Below are 19327 nucleotides of genomic sequence, written 5' to 3' on the forward strand. Positions count from 1 at the left end.
GGGCCTGGGTGCTGTCCCTCAGCTCTTCAGCTCAAGGCTAGAGCTCTACCACTTGAGCCACAGCGCCACTTCTGGCTTTTTTTCTTTTTGCTTATATAGTGCTGAGGAATCGAACCCAGGGCCTCAGGCTTGCAAGGCAAGCACTCTACCACTGAGCCACCTTCCCAGCCCAGTTTCCCTAATTTTCAATAACTAGTATATGTCTGAGACAAGCAGAAAAGGTCAGATGTTAGGTGAAATGAACCCCAGATAAGTATTCAAATGTTTTTTCTTTCTTGCGATTGTTTCTAATATATTTATAAGATGATTTCTTTGTTGCTTTGTATGTCCCTCCCCCATGATATAACCCCCACTTTCACTGTATTTGATGTTGGTATAATTTGTGGAGAGGAAGGGCAAAAACAAATCATTTAAATAGGGATACAGGTGAACCCATTGCAACAATGAGATGTACAAGTGGCTATGTTGAAAAACTAACTTTACAACTTTGGTGGTGGGGGGGGTAGAGGGTGGGTGGCTGGGGGGGTGGAAGGGAAGGGGAAACAAAGGAGGAGGCAACACTGCTTGATAAGAAATGTATTCATTACCTTGCCAATGTAATTGTAACCCCTCTGTACAGTATTTTCACAATAAAAAAAAAAAGAATTCCTCTTTGTTGGTGGTGGTAGTGGTGATGTTTTTACTTTTAGGGAGGAAGAGTGAACAAATGCATTCATGGCATTCAGTATGCACTATATAGAAAATGAACTCTACAACTTGTGGGCAGGAACAGGAAGGGGAAAGTGGAGGAAAGTGAAAGAAGGGCTAACATTATCCAAAAAAGAAATTACTCATTACCTGACATAAAATGGTAACCCTTCTGTACTGCACCTTAATAATAACAATAAAATTATATTTTAAAAGTCCTCACTTTGTAAGTTAAAATTGGTGTGTGCACACACACAAATAAGCCAAAAACTAAACAAAACTGCATGCACACAGATATAACATAGTTGATTTCAAGACACATATATATGTACACACACACACACACACACACACACTGGAATTTTATCCCTACATATGTGAGCTGAATACTAAATATGCTGATTTATAACCTGTTGTGTTTTACTGTACAAGACAGAAAGAAAAGATTTCCATGCATCTGTGTAAAACTTTCCAACTAAAAGATAAACCTGGAAAATAGATCAAAATCCCAACTCCTATGTGAGGTGCTGGTAACAAGGAGACTACCTTAAACAAAGTGCCACCAGGTAATAAAAAGTAAAAGAAACTGGAAGCCAGTGACTCATGCCTATAATCCTAGCTACTCAGGAGGCTGAGATCTGAGGATCACAGTTCAAAGCCATTCCCAGGCAGGAAAGTCTGTGAGACTCTTATCTCACCAGAAAACTAGAAGTGGTGCTGTGGCTCAAAGTGGTAGAGAGCTAGCCTTGAGTAAAAAAAAAAAAACTCAGGGATAGTGCCCAGGCTCTCAGAGTAAGAAAGAAGCAGCAAGGTCTTAATTATTAGACAGAAAAAGATTTCAAGCACACAGGACAATGGCCACTGCCTGAATGTCTTTACTTCCAATGCATCTTCACAAACTTGTTTTTTCACTCTTCTCTCTTCCCTAAGTCTTTGCGATTCTTCAAGTCCTCTGTTAGTATTTCTTCAAGGTCCCAAAGCCTGATGGGAATGTCCTCTTTAGATCCTTGGCCATGTTAATGGGCCTCCTCTAAGATTTCCTTCTGCCTCCTCGCCTGCACCTTCTTCCAAGGTTGAGCATTTGCTCTGTCTCTTATGGCATATTCTCCAAAAAAGATGGTCTTCCTTCATTTTCTTCCCAAGACTTTTGCATGGTATTTTTTCTATTGTTTCTTTTAATTTTTTTCCCTTCTCCTTCTACTCCTCTTTCTCTTCCTTCTCCTTACTCTTGAAGTAAACTCAGGGCCTCATACTTGCTAAGCAAGTGCACAATTACTTGAGCCATGTCCCTAGTCTTTTACTTTTAGTTTGTTTTTCAGATAGGATCTCACAAAAACTTTCCCCTGACTGGCTTCAGATCAAGATCTTCCCCATCTCTGCCTCTAGAATGACAGGTATACACCAACAACCCCAGCACTTACTCCTTTTAAAAATAAATTTATTTAATCCTTTAAACCTGGTACTGGTGGCTCATGCCTGTAATCCCAGCTTCTCAGAAGGCTGAGATCTGATGATTATGCTTTGAAGGCAGCATGGGCAGGAAAGTCTGTGAGACTCTTATCTCCAGTAAACTACTCAGAAAACCCGGAAGTAGCAATGTGACTCAAGTGGTAGAGTGCTAGCATTGAACACAAAGAAGCTCAGGGACAACACCCAGGCCCTGAGTTCAAGCCCCAGAACCAGCAAAAATAAATAAATCCTTTAGGAATTCAAGTGTTTTACTCTCTCTTCCCTCTCTTCAATTTGAGCTATACTCAGAAGACTCCTGAAATGACCCAATGGCCCTTTTCCCTTTCTCCAGCAAAAAGGGCAGCCCAGGACTGCTTTGTGGCACAGAACAAAATACAAAGATCAATAGACGAAATTAGAATCTTGAGTGGTACACTGCACGCAGGTGATTGTGTCTCTGGAAGAATCTTCACAGGTGTTCTCCCTCAGCACCAGGGCTCAAGGTCAACCAGGAGACCATCTGACCAGCAGGGCTGAATTGATTTACAAAAAGTAGTAAGAATAACCATTTAAATGATGGCCCGAAACAATACAAGTTAGAGTAGGAATAGGGTAAAGGTGTTTGTCTGGGACTGAAGGACTCTGAGAACTTGAACCAAAAAAGAAAAAAAAAGGAAATATAAGTTGTTACAAAAACTCAACAGGTGGACATCATAGTAATAATGCTCTTTCTACTGCCTGCACTTGTGGAAGTCCATTTAAGGAGTAGGAGACTGAAGGGCCCTCCTGTGGCTTCTTAGCACATGGGCCTCCAGATATCCTACCCCCCCCCCCCCCCCGTCTCTCTCTCTCTGCACTTCTGTAAGGATTACGGTGGGGGGCTTGCCATGTGGGAGGTCAATGTCTCTGGACAGTGGAGGAGGGGCTGTGTACCAAATCAAATCCAGTTACCCCTTCGTATCTGAAGAGACTTGGTTCCAGAGCCCTGGATACCAAAATTCATGGATGCTTGAAACCCTTGCCTATGATGGCATAGCATTTGCATAGAACCTCCATGCATCCTCCAATATGTGGTGATCTCCAGATGACTAGGGATACCTAATACAGTGTAAGGGCCATGCAAATAGTGGCTATGTTGTGTTAGGTGGAGAAAGCCTGTAACAGCCACGATAGATCTACCTACATAGCACACAACTGCATGGTTGACAGGGAGCACTGACTGCTTTGGATGCAACACATTTTTTTGTCTTGAAGTATATGCATTATAATGCAAGAATTCAGTCGTCCTTCATAGTTTTCTCCCAGGAGGCTCAGTGCTGCCACATTTGCTTTGCTTGTTTTTGTCCCAGTGAGAGATGCACAGCTGAATCTCAGCCTTCTGAGGCCACACCAGTGGCTCTGGTTCTAGATGAGCAAGTATTAACTTAGCCTCAAACTTGGGAGGCTGGGAGTAGGAATGCTTAGTGGTGGGGTGAGAAGAAGGGTTGGGAAGTCAGAAAACAAGAATGGTGGGGTTGTGGAATGTGAAGGCAAAAGAACATTAATTTGATTGCACTGACTGTCCTTAATTCCCAATTTCCATATGCTCTACTGAAGTGTATTTCCCCTCAGCTGTAAGATCCAAATTTTTCCACCCACACTGTTTGATACATCACACCATCTCTATCTTAGCACAACAATTATAAAAAGCTAATGGGGTTAATTTCTAAGGAAGGCATTTTAAGCCAGGTGCTGGTGGCTCATACCTCTAATACTAGGTAATCAAGAGGCTAAGATCTGAGAATCACACCTCAAAGATAGCCCAGGCAGAATAGAGTCTGTGAGATCTTATTTCCATCAAAATTCTGGAAATAGAGGTGTGGCTCAAGTGATGGAGCACTAACTTTGAGCAGAAAAAGCTATGGGACAGCGCCCAGGTCCTGAGTTCAAGACCTAGTACACACCACACACACACACACACACACACACACACACAATCAGCAATCTGCAAAGCAAAAGTTTAGCAATGCTATTTTTTCACTATCTTTGTTAATATACAATTAATCATAGAAGGAGGGTTCATTGTGATAATTCACTGTATAGAGGACACTTCAAACTAGTGTTCACCCTAACAACATGAATTCTTAAAGTGTTCGGCGCTAAAATGGAAGGGTTTGATTTTTCAAGATTTCATAAGTGAGTGAAAATCTGGTTTGGTCCAGATTGGCTTTCCAGCCAGCAATTGTTAAACAACTGTATTGTTTTGTTTCACACTACACGATTCCACTGAAAGGCAGTGATAAAAATCAGCCAGGCCAGTTTCTGCATATTACCCTCCTTCACAGAGGACAGGCCTCCAGGGCACGCTGTACCTGATGGCCTGTCCTCCCAGGAAAGCAGCAGACGAGCTGGCTCTCCCGGGGAGGTCTGGGGCATGCAAACTGAGTGTGTTCACTCAGCAATGAGGCTGCCAGAGCTTCAGCCTTGGGGTGAGTGGGGGCTTTACTTTGGAAAGATGGCTGATTCCTACTGTTGCCAGTGGGAGGGGTCAAGGAGACATTCAGGTTTTCCTGGAGTCCTGGGCAGAAGGGCTCTTCTCTCTTGAGTCTCCCTGACCCTCACCATCATTCACTCCATAGCCAGCAGACTTTGGATACAGGTTCGTGCTGTACCCATGAGGCGGGCAGTCATTCAAGAAGATGACAAGCTCTCAGAGTTCAGTGAAGGAAGACTGCCTGGAAGAAGTGACTGTATCATACATGCTACAATTCAACTGAGCAATTATCATGCACGGCAAAGCTACAATAGAGCAATGAACCAGATCTGCAGGGTTCTCTTCACTCTGCTCATATTTCAAGGGGGGAAAAAAAACCCCAGAAGGGGCAGAGGAATGTGATGGAATGATCAGGTGATATTTCAGCTGAGGTGCTAATAAAGATGTGGACGTAGGGCTTCCAAGTAGAGGAAATAACCTGAGCTTGGGGTAAGCTTGGTTTGCTACTGGACAGGAATAGGGGAGAATACTGTGGCTAGAATTTAAGTCAACTGGGGCAGAAGCAAGGCGCCGAAGTCAGGGACAGGACCAAATCAAATAAGGCTTTGTAGATTATGGTTACAAATTTGGATTCTATTATCTGCATCTTGAAAAGTCATCAAAGGGTTTGAAGCCAGATGGTGACACGATAAGATTCCTGTGTTAAAGACATCACCCAACTAGCTGGTCAGACTAGGGTGTGAAGGCAAAGGGAAAAAGCATGAAGGAAGTAGCAAATATGCAAGGCTGTTTGTTCTGTGTGGCCCAGTGCAGAGCACCAGATGTGCTAGCAAGAGGTGAGGTTGGAGATGCAGGCAGAGGAAGGCCAAACTAAGGAGATAGTCACATGCCATGCCAAGCACAGTGGCAACTGAGAGCTACAAGAACTGAGTTTGTAGTTTTCTGCTCATTCCCTGGCTTTTGGATTGTGGGTAGAATTGAGACAATAGATTCTCTAGATAACAAGGACCCAGTGGGTGGAACAGATGGGATCTTCAAAGACTTGAGACAACACCCCCCACACACGCCCCTCCCCAGCATTGTTTTTCAGAGTCACTAAAACTATATTGACATTCTTCACATTCTTATACATGAAATAAGGGTATCCTCATTCTCCAAAGGAGGGGAGTTGGGAGTTGGTTATTCCAGTGTAGGACATGTAGACATAAAATACAGATTGACATCAGAAAGAAGAAAGAAAACATCTTCAGAGACAAAATTTCATAGGACCAGGACTCCTGGACCAATGTAGCCACACATACCAACCAGCTGTGTGTGGACAGTCTCGCGCTTTGTCTTTCTACATTCTGTTTTGCTTCTATAAAACACAAGACAATACAATACCTTCCTCAGAGGGTTATAACAAGGTTTTCATGAATTAATACAAAGTATCTACACTAGAGTCATCCGCTTAAGGCTGCGGTCTGTGTTTCTCCTGACTACTGTTTGCTTACTTCCTTCTTTAAAATTCTCCTTCCTTTGGCTTTTGTGACTGAGGAATCCACTGGTCTTCCTTCTTTGGTTGTTCCTTTTTGGACTGTGCGACTGCTTCCTCTTCATCTTCCCACCCACCAGTTCCTCAAAGAACCTGTCTTCCATTTGTTCCTTAGCAGCCCTCCCTAGATATGTGATGCCAGCTCTTTTCTCTCTGTGGACAAGTCCCCATCTCTAAGGTCTAGCCACCCCCTTGAGCAACCTGCCCCACTATGCTACGTGGGTATCTCGGACCAGGTGGGGTCACCATCCACCCCAATCTGTTTCTGTCCACTGAAGTTCTCTTTGGTGGTACAGGCTCCCATTCACCAGGACTAAAGTCCTCAATCATTCCCAGTTCTTCTCCACACCTAATTGGTCAATGACTGCAGTCTGTTACTTTTTCAGTGAGACCAGCAATTCCTTCCTTTCCCGTCCCTCCACCAGCACCCTTAGCTGTGCACCTTTGCTGTTGCAGCTAGCTCACCATGCTCTCACCCGCTCCAGGAATTATTTATCTCTATTTTCTCTCCAGATTCTCGATAGGCCTTCTCCCTTCAGTTCAAACATGTCCTGTCTGGGATGGGGATACTACTACTGATGAGTGAATGGAGAGAGAGAAGGAGGGTGAATAGGCTCAAAATAACTTATGTACATATATGAAAAGGAAATAGGGAAACTTTCAGAGCTTGGTTTGGGAAGTGGGAAGGGAAGAAGCAGGAGAATGACAGAGGGGGTGAATCTGATCAGTAGGTTTTACATAAATGGACTTACGAGAGAGAGAGAGTCCATATATGCATTAGGTATGGATTTTTGCCATTTCCCACTAAGCCTACTCCCTTCTTTCCATACCCACAGTCCTACTCAACTCTTCTTAGTCTCACTGAAATCCTTCATCTGAACCCCACATTCTGACTATTTCATCTCTATCCCAGATCCTCTTTCCTCTCATCTGCACTTCCCTCTTTCCCTATATACTGAAAAAGTTTGATTCCCATGACTGGTAGCCAGTTTTAATGCCAGAGGCAAAGGGTTCCTCAACAGGGCTGAGAATATATACACCAGCTACTAATACCAGTCTCCATACCTTCATGTGGCACATTAAAGATAACCAGGATCACCACATTAGACAGAGCCAGCAGACAAATGACAAACACTAAACTCAATGAACTGACAAAATTAGACCCTGGAGAAATAAGTACTGCAGGAAAGAGAGGAGAGCTTTAAATTGAGTATAATTAGTATCCCAAGAGAGATGTGCAAGGATGCTATATCCACAAATGACTGGCTTCTAAAAACGCCGTGAAAGTTCTTAGAAATTGGGAGAACATAAGCCAGGAAAATGTGGCTCATACTAGCTACTCAAGAGGCTGAGATCTGAAGATTAGGGTTTGAAGACAGCCTGGGCAGAAAAAGCTGGGAGGCTCCATCTCCAATTAACCAGAAAAATGCTGAACTGGAAGTCTGGCTCAAGTGGTTGAATACCAGCCATGATGAAGAAATCTGAGCACAAAGTATTGGGTTCACAGCGCAGGAGAATGCAAGGAAGGAAGGAAAGAAAGAAAGAAGGAAAAAGGAAAGGAGGGAGGAAGGAAGGAAGGAAGGAAGGAAGGAAGGAAGGAAAGAAGGAAAAATGGAAGGAGGGAGGAAGGAAGGAAGGAAGGAAGGGAGGAAGGGAGGGAGAGAGAGAGGGAGGAAGGGTAAGACAGACATAATTGTTAATGAAAATTCAGCTGATGGAACAAATCATAGAAAATCATCCATGAATGAAAAAGCCTAGTGAGGGCATAAGGTCCTGAGTTCAAATCCCAGAAGCAACCTTATAGGAATTCCAGGACATGATAATAAGAGAGAAATAAAGAAAAATAAATACTTGAAAAATAAATCTGGAAAATATTTTCCAGAGCCCAGAGTTCAAGCCCCACAACCAATAACAACAACAACAAAAAAAAAAGATTAGAAAATAGTGTGCAAAAGTAATGAAGTCTCCATAAATAGCTATCATTTTCATCCTTAGAAAAGAGAAAAGAGTAAATAATGTATTTGCATCTTTCAATAAGCAAAATTTGATTTGTAAACAAGACATAAATTCCTTGGGGAGTCTTCCAGAGCTCCCTTCTGGAAACTTCTCTGGCTTCTCTGTTCCCATCTGACATTCTCTCTTACAGCATATGTATGCGTCTCCTAGTGTTCAGCATCCTTTGCTGTTTGCTCTTAGCCCTGACTCCCTCCCTCCCTCTTCCAGGCAGGAGCTCTTCAATGGAAATAGCCAGAATGTACTCAGAGCTGGAGGAAGATCGTGACTGTGTCCAGACCCGCCTGCCTCTCTCCCACATCCCCCCTTGCTTCCTGTGTGTGTCCTGTTTGAGGATGGCCCTGGGCTGGCCCTGGCCCAGCATGGAGGAACAGAGCCGCTGCAGTGGTTGGAGGGAGGGAGTCCCTCTTGGGAGGAAGTAGGGGGTAAGTGGTGAGTGTGGCCTCAGAGGACAGGAAGCCAAGCCGAGTCAGCATCACAGAGGCCCAGTGCAGGGAATAGAACGGGGTGTCTCACCAGGAAGGAGGAGCCCCAAAGCTGCCCCCCTCCCCGAGTTCTGAGTGAAATAGCTGAGAGGAAGGGGTCCCTCAGAGTCTGAAAGAGACAGGCCACATCCCAACCCCACTGTGTGGGCTTCCTAAAATGTCTCCCAACACATCAAAATCGGGGGGGGGGGCCTTGAGGGATGAGTGGGGGGGGGGCGGGGGATCAAGTCTAAGCAGGACCTTTGTGTTCCCGAGATAATTCAGGGGAGGAGAAGTCCAAACTGGCTCCAGTGAAGGCCGAGGTCAGTGCCACACAGGCTGAGCGTCCTGTCCCCAGGGTTAAATGGCAAAGCTGAATGTTCATAGCAAGAAAAGGGGCGGGGCCAGACATGGCTCAGCAAACAGCTCAGGAGAAGGCCCAGAACTCCACAGAGTACCAGGGCTCATGCAAGTAGCATCCATGCCATCCATGCCCAGAGACCTGCGGCACTGGGCAGCCACCCCTCTTGCAGGTCCTCCCTGATGCCCCTCTAAGTGTCCAACTCCTGTCTCCTGTAGTTTCATGAACTATATGAAACTGTCAACAGTTTAGTGTCTTTGTCCTTCAAAACTAACAATGTCATGTGGCCTAATCTAATAGCCTCAGAGAATTTCAAGGGTGTATCCTTCCTTCAGCCTTTCTCTGCAGGTCTTGTCATGTCATAGATAAAATTAGTAGGGACCACAGAAATGAATGGGTTTGAAAGTTCATTTTCACTTTGCCAAGTAAAATTCACCAGTAGTTTCTTAGAAAGTTTCACCAAAGGCCCGGAGTCGGTGGCTCATATGTAATCCTAGCTGCTTAGGAGGCTGAGATCTGAGGATCACAGTTCAAAGCCATCCCAGGTAGGAAAAGCCATGAGAATCTTATCTCCAATAAACAACTCAGAAAACTGGAAGTGGCACTGTGGCTCAAGAAGTAGAGTTCTCTCTCTCCTTGAGCTGAAGAGCTGAGGGATACCACCCAGGCCCAGAGTTCAAGCCTCATGACCGACAAAAACAGGCCAAGGGCTGGGAATGTGGCTCAGTGGTAGAGTGCTAGCCTTGAGCAAAAGAAGCTCAGGGACAGTGCCCAGACCCAGAGTTCAAGTCCCAGGACTAGCAAAAATAAATAAATAAATTAATATATGTGTGTGTGTGTGTGTGTGTGTGTGTGTGTGTGTATATATATATATATATATATATATATATGGCTTGGAGCAATTTCACAAATCTGAGAACTCTACTAATAGACCCAGTGTTAAGTACAATAAATCACACGCTCAGTTTTTTTTTTAATTAGGGAATTGAGCCGGGTGCTGGTGGCTCACGCCTGTAATCCTAGCTACTCAGGAGGCTGAGATCTGAGGATCCCGGTTCAAAGTCATCCCGGGCAGGAAAGTCCGGGAGACTCTTATCTCCAATAAACCACTTGAAAACTGGAAGTGGCACTGTAGCTCAAGCGATAGAGGGCTCGCCTTGAGCTGAAGAGCACAGGGACAGCACCCAGGCCCAGAGTTCAAGCCCCAAGACAGAAAAAAAAAAAAAAAATAGGGAATTGAGACTCCCAGAAGTCAAGAAACGTATTCAAAATCACATAGCTGTGTATAGTAGAGGCTCAATTCAGGTCTAGATAGTTTTTTTTGTTTGTTTGTTTGTTGTTTCCTTGGTCAGTCCTGGGGCCTGAACTCTGGGCCTGGGCACTGTCCCTCAGCTCTTCAGCTCAAGGCTAGCACTCTACCATTTGAGCCACAGCGCCACTTCTAGATGTTTCTGCTTATGTGGTGCTGAGGAATCAAACCCAGGGCCTTATGCATGCAAGGCAAGCACTCTACCACTGAGCCACCTTCCCAGCCCCAGGTCTAGATGGTTCTAAGGCCAAAGATATCTCCACTCTGCCACTGAGGAAATATTTTTTGTAAAGCATTTTATTCACACATAGAGAATAAGTACTCTACTTAGCAAAGGTGGATTCATCCAGGGGGGAAGCGCACACACAAATGTAGAAAGAAGAAATTGACAAGTAGGCCAGAATAGTAGTGTATGCTTCTGATCCCAGCTAATCAGGAGACAGAAGCAGGAAGATCTCGAGTTTGAGTCCAATCCAGGCAAAGTTATTAGAATCTATCACAAAATACAAATAAAAGGGCTAGAAGTTGGCTCAAGTGGTAGAGCATTTTGTTTATCATGCTCAAAGCCCTGAGTTTAATCCCCAGTATCACAAAAATAAAATTGAGCTGAAAGTGGGGTTGAGTGGTAGAGCACCTAACTAACAAGTACAAAGGCCCTAAGTTCAAATCCCAGTACTGCCAAGATAAAAATAAAAAGTTAATTAACTTTTCTGTATAAGAAGAGAGGGGGGTAGGTAGGAAAAGTAATGGAGATATCTTCTTAAAGATCAGGATAATGGTGTAGTTCCTTTGCTTTTATAGAAATATCCCATTCTAGTATAAAAAGACTCACATGTCCTGGAGCTGGGAAGATGGCTCAGTGGTAAAGCGTTTGCCTTCCATGCATGAGGCCCTGGGTTCAATTCCCCAGCACCACATAAGAAAAAAAAAAAAAGCCAGAAGTGGCGCTATAGCTCAAGTGGTAGAGTGCTAGCCTTGAGCTGAAGAGCTGAGGAACAGCGCCCAGGCCCAGAGTTCAGGCCCCACCACCGGACCCAAAAAAAAAAAAAAAAGACTCACATGTCCTGTGTCAAGGATTCATTGCTGCATATTAGTTCTGGTTGCTATTAATTTTGCGCAATTTTCCTTATCATTCTTTCGTCCTTGAGAGAGGCAGAGTTGTTGAGCATTTCTTTTCTCCCTTCCTTCCTTCCTTCCTTCCTTCCCCAGTACAAGGGTTTGAACTCAGGGTACTCTTGCTAGGCTTTCTTGCTTATGAACTGGCACTTTACCACTTGAGCTATGCTTGCAGCCATAGTTTTTGTTTTTGTTTTTTTACTTTTTGTCAGTTGTGAGACTTGAACTCAGGACCTGAATTCTGTCCCTGAGCTCTTTTGCTCAAAACTTGTACTCTACCACTTGGAGCCACAGCTCCACTTCTGATTTTCTGGTGGTTAATTAGAGATAAGAGTCTCGCAGGCTTTATTGCCTGGGATCTCAGCCTCCTGAGTAGCTAGGATTACAGACATAAGCCACCAACATTCATCCATGCTGAGGTATGTTCAACAAGGTGAATGAGCTTCCATACCAGGGCTCTTGTGTATGTGCAGCCCACACTTTTGCACCTAAAGACAGCAAGTTTTCCCTTTGCAGAGCCTTGATGTTGCCTGTCAGTGGCAGACAAGAAGTGGCACCATGACCCTGAATGCTAAGTGCTCCAGCCAATGTTTCCTGAGCCATTTCCCCTGCTCCTTTTGCCTATGGACTTCTTCCTCTACTGCCAAGTTTGCAAACGGAAGCTGCAGCAGCAAAACAGGCAGGAAGTAAAAGAGAAGCTGCAATCAAGAACAGAGCAGGGAAGTCAACAAGTAAGATCCTTTTGAGGGGTGCAAGCTGAAAACATACTTTGTAAACCATGGTGCCTTTGGATAAGGAGAGGGAAGTCATGGGCAAGCATCCAAGATGGTGTTTAGGAATACCTTTACACTCAAGTCACTTCCCGTATTTCTCAGACAACACATGCAAGACACTGAGGTCCTCTAGTTCAGGCTCAAGGCACCCTATCACATTGTTGGCTTAGCAGCTATTACCTGCTGACATAGACCTGACTTCTGGAATGCAGATTCAGAATTTACAAAAATGAAAAGAAGGCAAAAACTCAGAACCCACAACTAAAGTGATAATAATCCTATAGAATCGTTAAAATTAAGATCTCTTCTCCAAGATGGACGTGGTGGTTCACATCTGTAATCTCAGCACCAGGCAGGTAAAGGCAGGAGAATCAAAAGTGCAAGGGCGGCTGGGAATACATAGTGAAACCTCGTCTCACACAAATGAACAATAAAAAATGTATACCATAGGCTGGAAAGGTGGCTCAGTGGTAGAGTGCTCACCTAGCAGGCATGAAGCCCTGGATTTCATTCCTTAGTACCATATACACAGAAAAAGCCAGAAGTGGCACTGTGACTCCAGTGGTAGAGTGCTAGCCTTAAGCATAAGAGCCTCAGGGACAGTGCCCAGGCCCTGAGTTCAAGCCCTAGGACTGGTATCAAAAAAAAGCGTACCACTTCCAAACAGAGTGTTTAGGTTTTCAAAAATATCATCCTCTGCCTTTACTGAGAGACATTTTCCAGACAGACAGAAGGAAATATACAGTGCATCTGAACCATAATGGATAGTCTGAGGACATCCTAGTTTGCAAAATAAGAGTCACTACCAAGTGATAAAGGGGAAGGAGTAGAAAAGAGCATCTCAGCATTTTAAAAGCAGAAACAAGCCAGGAGTGGTAGCATACATAGAGAATGGGAATATCACAGTTTGGGGCCAGCCTGGGCAAAACCTAGCAAGAATCCATCTCAAGCTGGCTTGATAGTACATACCTGTAACCCTAGCTATGCAGGAGATACTCCCTATATAAGTAATAGGATCAATCTCTTTCAACAGCCAAGAACAAAACTTGAAACCCCACTAAAAAACAAAAACAAAGGGGCTGGGAAGGTGGCTCAGTGGTAGAGCGCTTGCCTTGCATGCATGAGGCCCTGGGTTCCATTCCTCAGCACCACATAAGCAAAAAGAAAAAAGCCAGAAGTGGCACTGTGGCTCAAGTGGTAGAGCGCTAGCCTTGAGCAGAAGAGCAACGCCCAGGCCCAGAGTTCAGGCCCCACAACCAGACCCCCCCCCAAAAAAAAGCAAAAATAAAAGGGAGGGGGAAGTCTGGTGTCTATAGCTCAAATAGCAGATCACCTGCCTACCAAGAACAAGGTCCTGTTTTAAAACCCCAGCACTGTCAAAAAAGAAGAGGCAGAAACACAGGCCATGATCCCACCTTCCTCTCTGGATCTCCAATTTTCCTTACTGAAAACAAGTTTTCTCACTTCTTATCTGCTTGATGCTGCCTTAGACTTGGCCTGAAGTTTCTGAGTTCAGTCATCTGTCTAAGGAGAAGAGAGATTTAAAAGAAGCTTTAAGCCAGAAAGGTAGACCTTTATTGTTGCCAAATAAAGTAGCCACCAGGGTTTTTCTAAGGGAAAAATTCCCGCTGAGAGAATCAAAAGATTTTTTAAAAATGCCAATGCTTTGGGAAATGATAATGTATAGAAAAAGGCATTAGGAAGGAGGGTCACATCACAGAGTCACACCTAGCAAAGTCATTCAGGGATAATTGTTCCTACACTGAATAAACCCATAACTCACCTGTAATGAGAGTGTCCATCTGTAATTCCAGCACTCTGAAGGGTAAGGCTAAAGGATAAGAGTTTGAAGCCAGCCTGGACTACATTTGGAGACCCTAACTCAGACAAACAAAAACCATGACTTCAGCTGGGCACTGGTGGCTTATGCCTGTAATCCTACCTACTCAGGAGGTTGAGATCTGAGGATCACAGTTCAAAGCCAGCCCAGGCAGGAAAGTCCATAAGACACTTATCTCCAATTAACCACCAGAAAACTGGAAGTAGTACTGTGGTTCAAGTGGTAGAGTGCTAGCTAGTCTTGAGCTGAAGAGCTGAGGGACAGAGTCCAGGCCTAGAGTTCAAGCTCACAACTGACAAAAAAAAACCACCACCACCACCAACAACAACAACAATAAACCCATGACTTCAATCACCATCTTAGGGAACTGGGTTATAGTTCGATACTTGAATAAAATAATTCTTTTTTTTTTTTACTTTTTCTACACCAGAGATCAAAATGAAGCCCTGATACATACTAAACAAATGCCTTACCACTGAACTACACATCCCAGTCCTAAAATTATTAATTGGCTTTAATTTAAAAAATTAGTCAAAATGGGAAGATACTAAGTCCAAGAACAATATGAAAAAGATATTCCAGAAACAATGAAAGCTGGCATTCAGGGCTCATGCCGGAAATCCTAGCTACTCCGGAGGCTGAGAGCTGAGTATTGTGGTTTGAATGAAGTCTGGACAGAAAAAGTCATGAGACTCTTATCTCCAGTTAACCAGCAAAAAGCTGGAAATGGAGGTATGGCTCAAGTGGTAGAATGCCATTCTTAAGTGTAAAAGCTAAGGGACAGTGCCCAGGCCCTAAATTCAAGCCCCAGTACCAGCACACACACACACACACACACACACACACACACACACACACAAAGTCAGCAGCAAATGATGCTGAGGAGTGGAATAATAAGAGCTTCAACATGTCTCTTAAATATAGCAACAAGGACATTGCTCAAGACCACAGCAAACACATCGGTTTCAGGGACACTCGGTGCCTGCAAGCCAATTTATTATTTTATTATACTTTATTTTCCTTCTCTTTCTTTCTTTTCCTTTTGAAACAAAGTCTTGCTATGTAGCCCAGGCTATCTTCAAACTCACCACCCTCCTGCCTCAGCCTCCTAAATGCTGGGATTACAGACATGTACTATCATACCTGGTTACAAGATATTCTTGGTTGCTTTTGGGCTCACCTCCAAATCCCTTTCTAAATAAGAGTCCCTTGTTGGGTTAACTGAATGATCCAAAGCTTTCCCTAAGAGTTATCAAAGAGCTCCCTAAAACAGCCCAGACACAGAGCCACACTGCAAGGCTGGACTGAAGGCTAAGGAGCCAAAAGAGACACAGCAACATGCTTCCAAACACAGCCAGCTCCACCTAGTATCCTTCTAGAACACATGAAACATACTTTTCCTCCTCGAGGAGACTGGAGAGAACTGCAAGTTCACAGGTACAGGAAAAACCCTGTCCAGCCATGAAGGTGTATATATAGTGTCTGAGTGGCACAGGTCAATGCCTGGCTTTGAAATGAGCTGTCTACCTACGTCAACCTCCCCCACATCTCCTTCACCTTGAAAATAGAACTCACCAGAAAGGGGTAGGTTGAGATTGAGATCACTTAGCAGGGTGTTTGGCCCACAGTAAGAATTCAGAGTAATGTCTTTATTCTAATAGCTAACAGTATGCTATGAATATTATGGATATATTATTATTAGATCCCAGGCTCCAGCAGAACTCTTTCTCTGTAACTTGTGAGTCTGGGGGATTCTTCATCCTCGCTGATACCATGTGTACCTGCCTCTGCCTTCTTTGCTTTGTTTGCAATTTTTTTGTTGTTGTTGTTAGTTGTGGGGCCTGAACTCTGGTCCTGGGCGCTGTCCCTCAGCTCTTCAGACCAAGGCTAGCACTCTACCACTTTAGCCACAGCACCCCTTCCGGCTTTTCCTGCTTATGTGGTGCTGAGGAATCGAACACAGGGCCTCATGTGTGCAAGGCAAGCACTCTACCACTGAGCCACCTTCCCAGCCCCTTTGTTTGCAATTCTGCTTATATAGAGTAGGAGCTGAGAATCCCCAACTCCTCAGAATGGTAGCTGCTAGGGGATGAGTGAATGGAGTCGCCAAAGAGATACCAAAATGTACTTCTAGCAATGCAAAAAGTTACCTGGGAGCAGTCCATGAAGGATTATGAACTGAGAAGACCTGAGGTGGGCATCGTATTCGGGATGAGAGGAAAGGAGAGAGACTCTCCCTCTGGTGACAAGAGGCTGGGCCAGATAACCAGCTCTGCAATCGAGCAGCCAGACTTCGCAGCAGGAAGAAGAGATAACAGCCTGTGGCTTTTGTTGGCCTTTGTGTCTTTGGCGGGGAATTCCCTCGCAGACGACAGAAACAACGGAGCAGTTAAAAAACAACAATAAAACAAAACAAAACAAAACCTGAACTCACAGTACTGCTCTCGCTCCGTGGTGACCAGCGATGATGAGGGAACACACACAAAAAAACAAACAACCCCTCCAAAGTAATCCAGCAAAAGCCAACAAATTACAAGACATTTCAAACCCAGCAGGAGACAAAATACAGATCTCCCCCCCCCCAAGAGGAAGTGATGTTCACCCCAGTCAAGCAATGAAGTCGACACTTTGAAGGGGGCAGTGGGAAAAGGGGGGGCGACAAGCACAAAGGGATACACAACCTACATTCTGTTCCATCATTTAGTCAGTCTTGTGACCAAGATTTATGGATTACCAAATCCAGGAAAGAGAGAACTGAAGGCTCCTCCCCCCCACATAGAAACAAAACTTTATGCAAATGACCTAACTCAAAGTCACTGTGGAAAAGAAGAAAAGGAGAGGGGGAGGGGATGTCATAATGTGGATAGTCAATAGTTTTGACTCAGATGCTGGCCTGGAGTTGATAAGATTCAGTCTTGCAAATAAGGATGCTCTGAGTAGTATTGCTGGTTATCTCCAAGAAGCATAAACATGAATTAGGTATCCCTGGTGCCTCCAGGGGAATTCCATAGCCAGCCTTGGGTCTACTGAGAAACTGAGGTACAGAGAGAGGAAGGGAATGGCTGGGCTGCCTCCTTCCTGAATTCCTCTCTAAATTTTATAGTTCGTCCCTTTCCGTTCACACTAGGGTTTGTGCCAGCAGTTCTGGAAGAGGTCGCTTTCCTGGAGAGATTTGGGTCATGCTAGTGAGGGACCAGACACCCTGACATCAGGCACACAGACCAACAGGAAGTGAAATGTGTGCTGAGATTTCTCCTTCCTTCTAGAAAGCCCTTTTGCATCTCTTTTTTTTTTTTGGGGGGGGGGTCCGGTCATGGGCCTGAACTCTGGGCCTGGGCGCTGTCCCTCAGCTCTTCAGCTCAAGGCTAGCGCTCTACCACTTGAGCCATAGCGCCACTTTCGGCTTTTTTTTTTTTTCTGGTTATGTGGTGGTGAGGAATCAAACTCAGGGCCTCAGGCATGCAAGGCAAGCGCTCTACCACTGAGCCACCTTCCCAGCCTCCCTTTTGCATCTCTTTAAAGGAGCATTCTCTCCTCTCTTGGTCACAGGCCCTGGCTGCCTGAATTAGCATCCAGAGCTCCAGAATTCAATGATGTTCCATCCAGTGTGTGTCTAAAGTTCCCAAAACATACCATGCATGATTTTAAAACACCACCGGCATAGAAGAACCCTGGGTGGCTGGTGCCTATACTGTTATCCTAGCTACTCTGGAGGCTGAGATTTGATGATTGCCACACAAAGCCAGTTTGGGCAAGAAAGTCTTTGAGATTCTTATCTCCAATTAACTACCAAAAGCCAAAAGTGGAGCTGTGGCTCAAGTGGTAGAGCACTAAGCTAGCCTTGAGCATAAAAGCTCAGGCACACTCAGGACCTCCTGAGTGTGTAAGCACAGACACAGACACACACAGACACTCACACACACACACATACACACACACACACACACCAGCATGTGCTCTGGCACAATAAATAAAAATAAATCGTTCTGCTTAATGGTCACCAGAACATTTATTGGGCCATTTTCCCTCTAAAGAAAAAAGAGGAGAAAGAGGATGAGAAGGAGGACAGAGAGGAGAAAGAAAAAAAAGACATTTAAAAAGACCACAAACTACTTATTCAATGATTCCAAAGCCAAGTGAGTTTAACCAACTTCAAGGAGTCAACACAGTCAACTTTCAACTGTTTGAGCAATATCTACTTTTTCCTCTGCCTGCCTGCCTGCTTTTCTTCCTTCCTTCCTTCTTTCCTTCCTTCCTTCCTACCTTTTTTCCTCCCTCTCCTCTTTTTTTATCTCTTTCTTTCTTGTGTGTGTGGTGTGTGTGTATTTGTGTGTCTGTGTGAGTGCCAGGGCTTGAATTTGGGGCCTTGGTGCTGTCTGAGCTTTTCAATCAAGGCTGGAGCCACAGCTCTAGCTTCCACTTCTTGATAGTTATTGGAGAGAGGAGTTTCATTAGACTATCCTGCCTTGGCTAGTTTCAAACCATGATCCTCAGATCTTAGCCTCCTGAGTAGTTAAGGTTACAGGTGTGAGCCACTGGTGCCCAGCTCAACTTGTTACTTTTTAATGCACTCGTTTGGATTCTGGAGCAAAGTGCAGCAGCAATCATTCTGGAGGTTATATCATAGATGGTGTAATGTTACCTTCTGCCCACTGGCTCTTATCCGTTCTTTGTTCCTGGTCTATTTTGAGACCCAGCCCACCCCACTACCTGGGTCCTGGGTAATGTTAACAAATCAACAGTGTAGATGACAGGCACTGGACCCGCCTCATCTGGTTACCAACAGATGATTGAAAATAGTGCTTCTTCCTTAGCATTAACCTTAGAGGTACAGTGTAAATGTTGCAACCCAAATCAGCCAAGGGGAAGAAGATGGGTAGAACACAGAAACAGTTTTGTTTTGTTTTTACTCAGACTCCTTTGTGATTTAGGCTAACAGGACAGGTTTTAAAAGATAAGCTCTTTTCATGAGACAGAACTGTGAGCCAGAAGTTCAGTTAGGCAGGGTGTTCAAGGCTCTCAAAGGCTAATGCTCTCCCAGACCCAGTGGCCCATGCCTGTAATCCTAGCAACTCAAGAAAGTGAGATCTGAGGATCAATGTTTGAAGACAGCCTGGGAAGATAAGTCCATAAGATGAGACTCTTACCTCCAACTAACCACAAAAAAGAAAGGAAGAAAGGAAGACAGAAAGGAAGACAGAAAGACAGACAGAAAGAAAGAAAGAAAGAAAGAAAGAAAGAAAGAAAGAAAGAAAGAAAGAAAGAAAGAAAGAAAGAAAGAAAGAAAGGAAGGAAGGAAGGAAGGAAG

The sequence above is a fragment of the Dipodomys ordii genome, unplaced genomic scaffold (genome assembly GCF_000151885.1).
Source record: "Dipodomys ordii isolate 6190 unplaced genomic scaffold, Dord_2.0 Scaffold32, whole genome shotgun sequence".
Lineage (NCBI taxonomy): Eukaryota > Metazoa > Chordata > Mammalia > Rodentia > Heteromyidae > Dipodomys > Dipodomys ordii.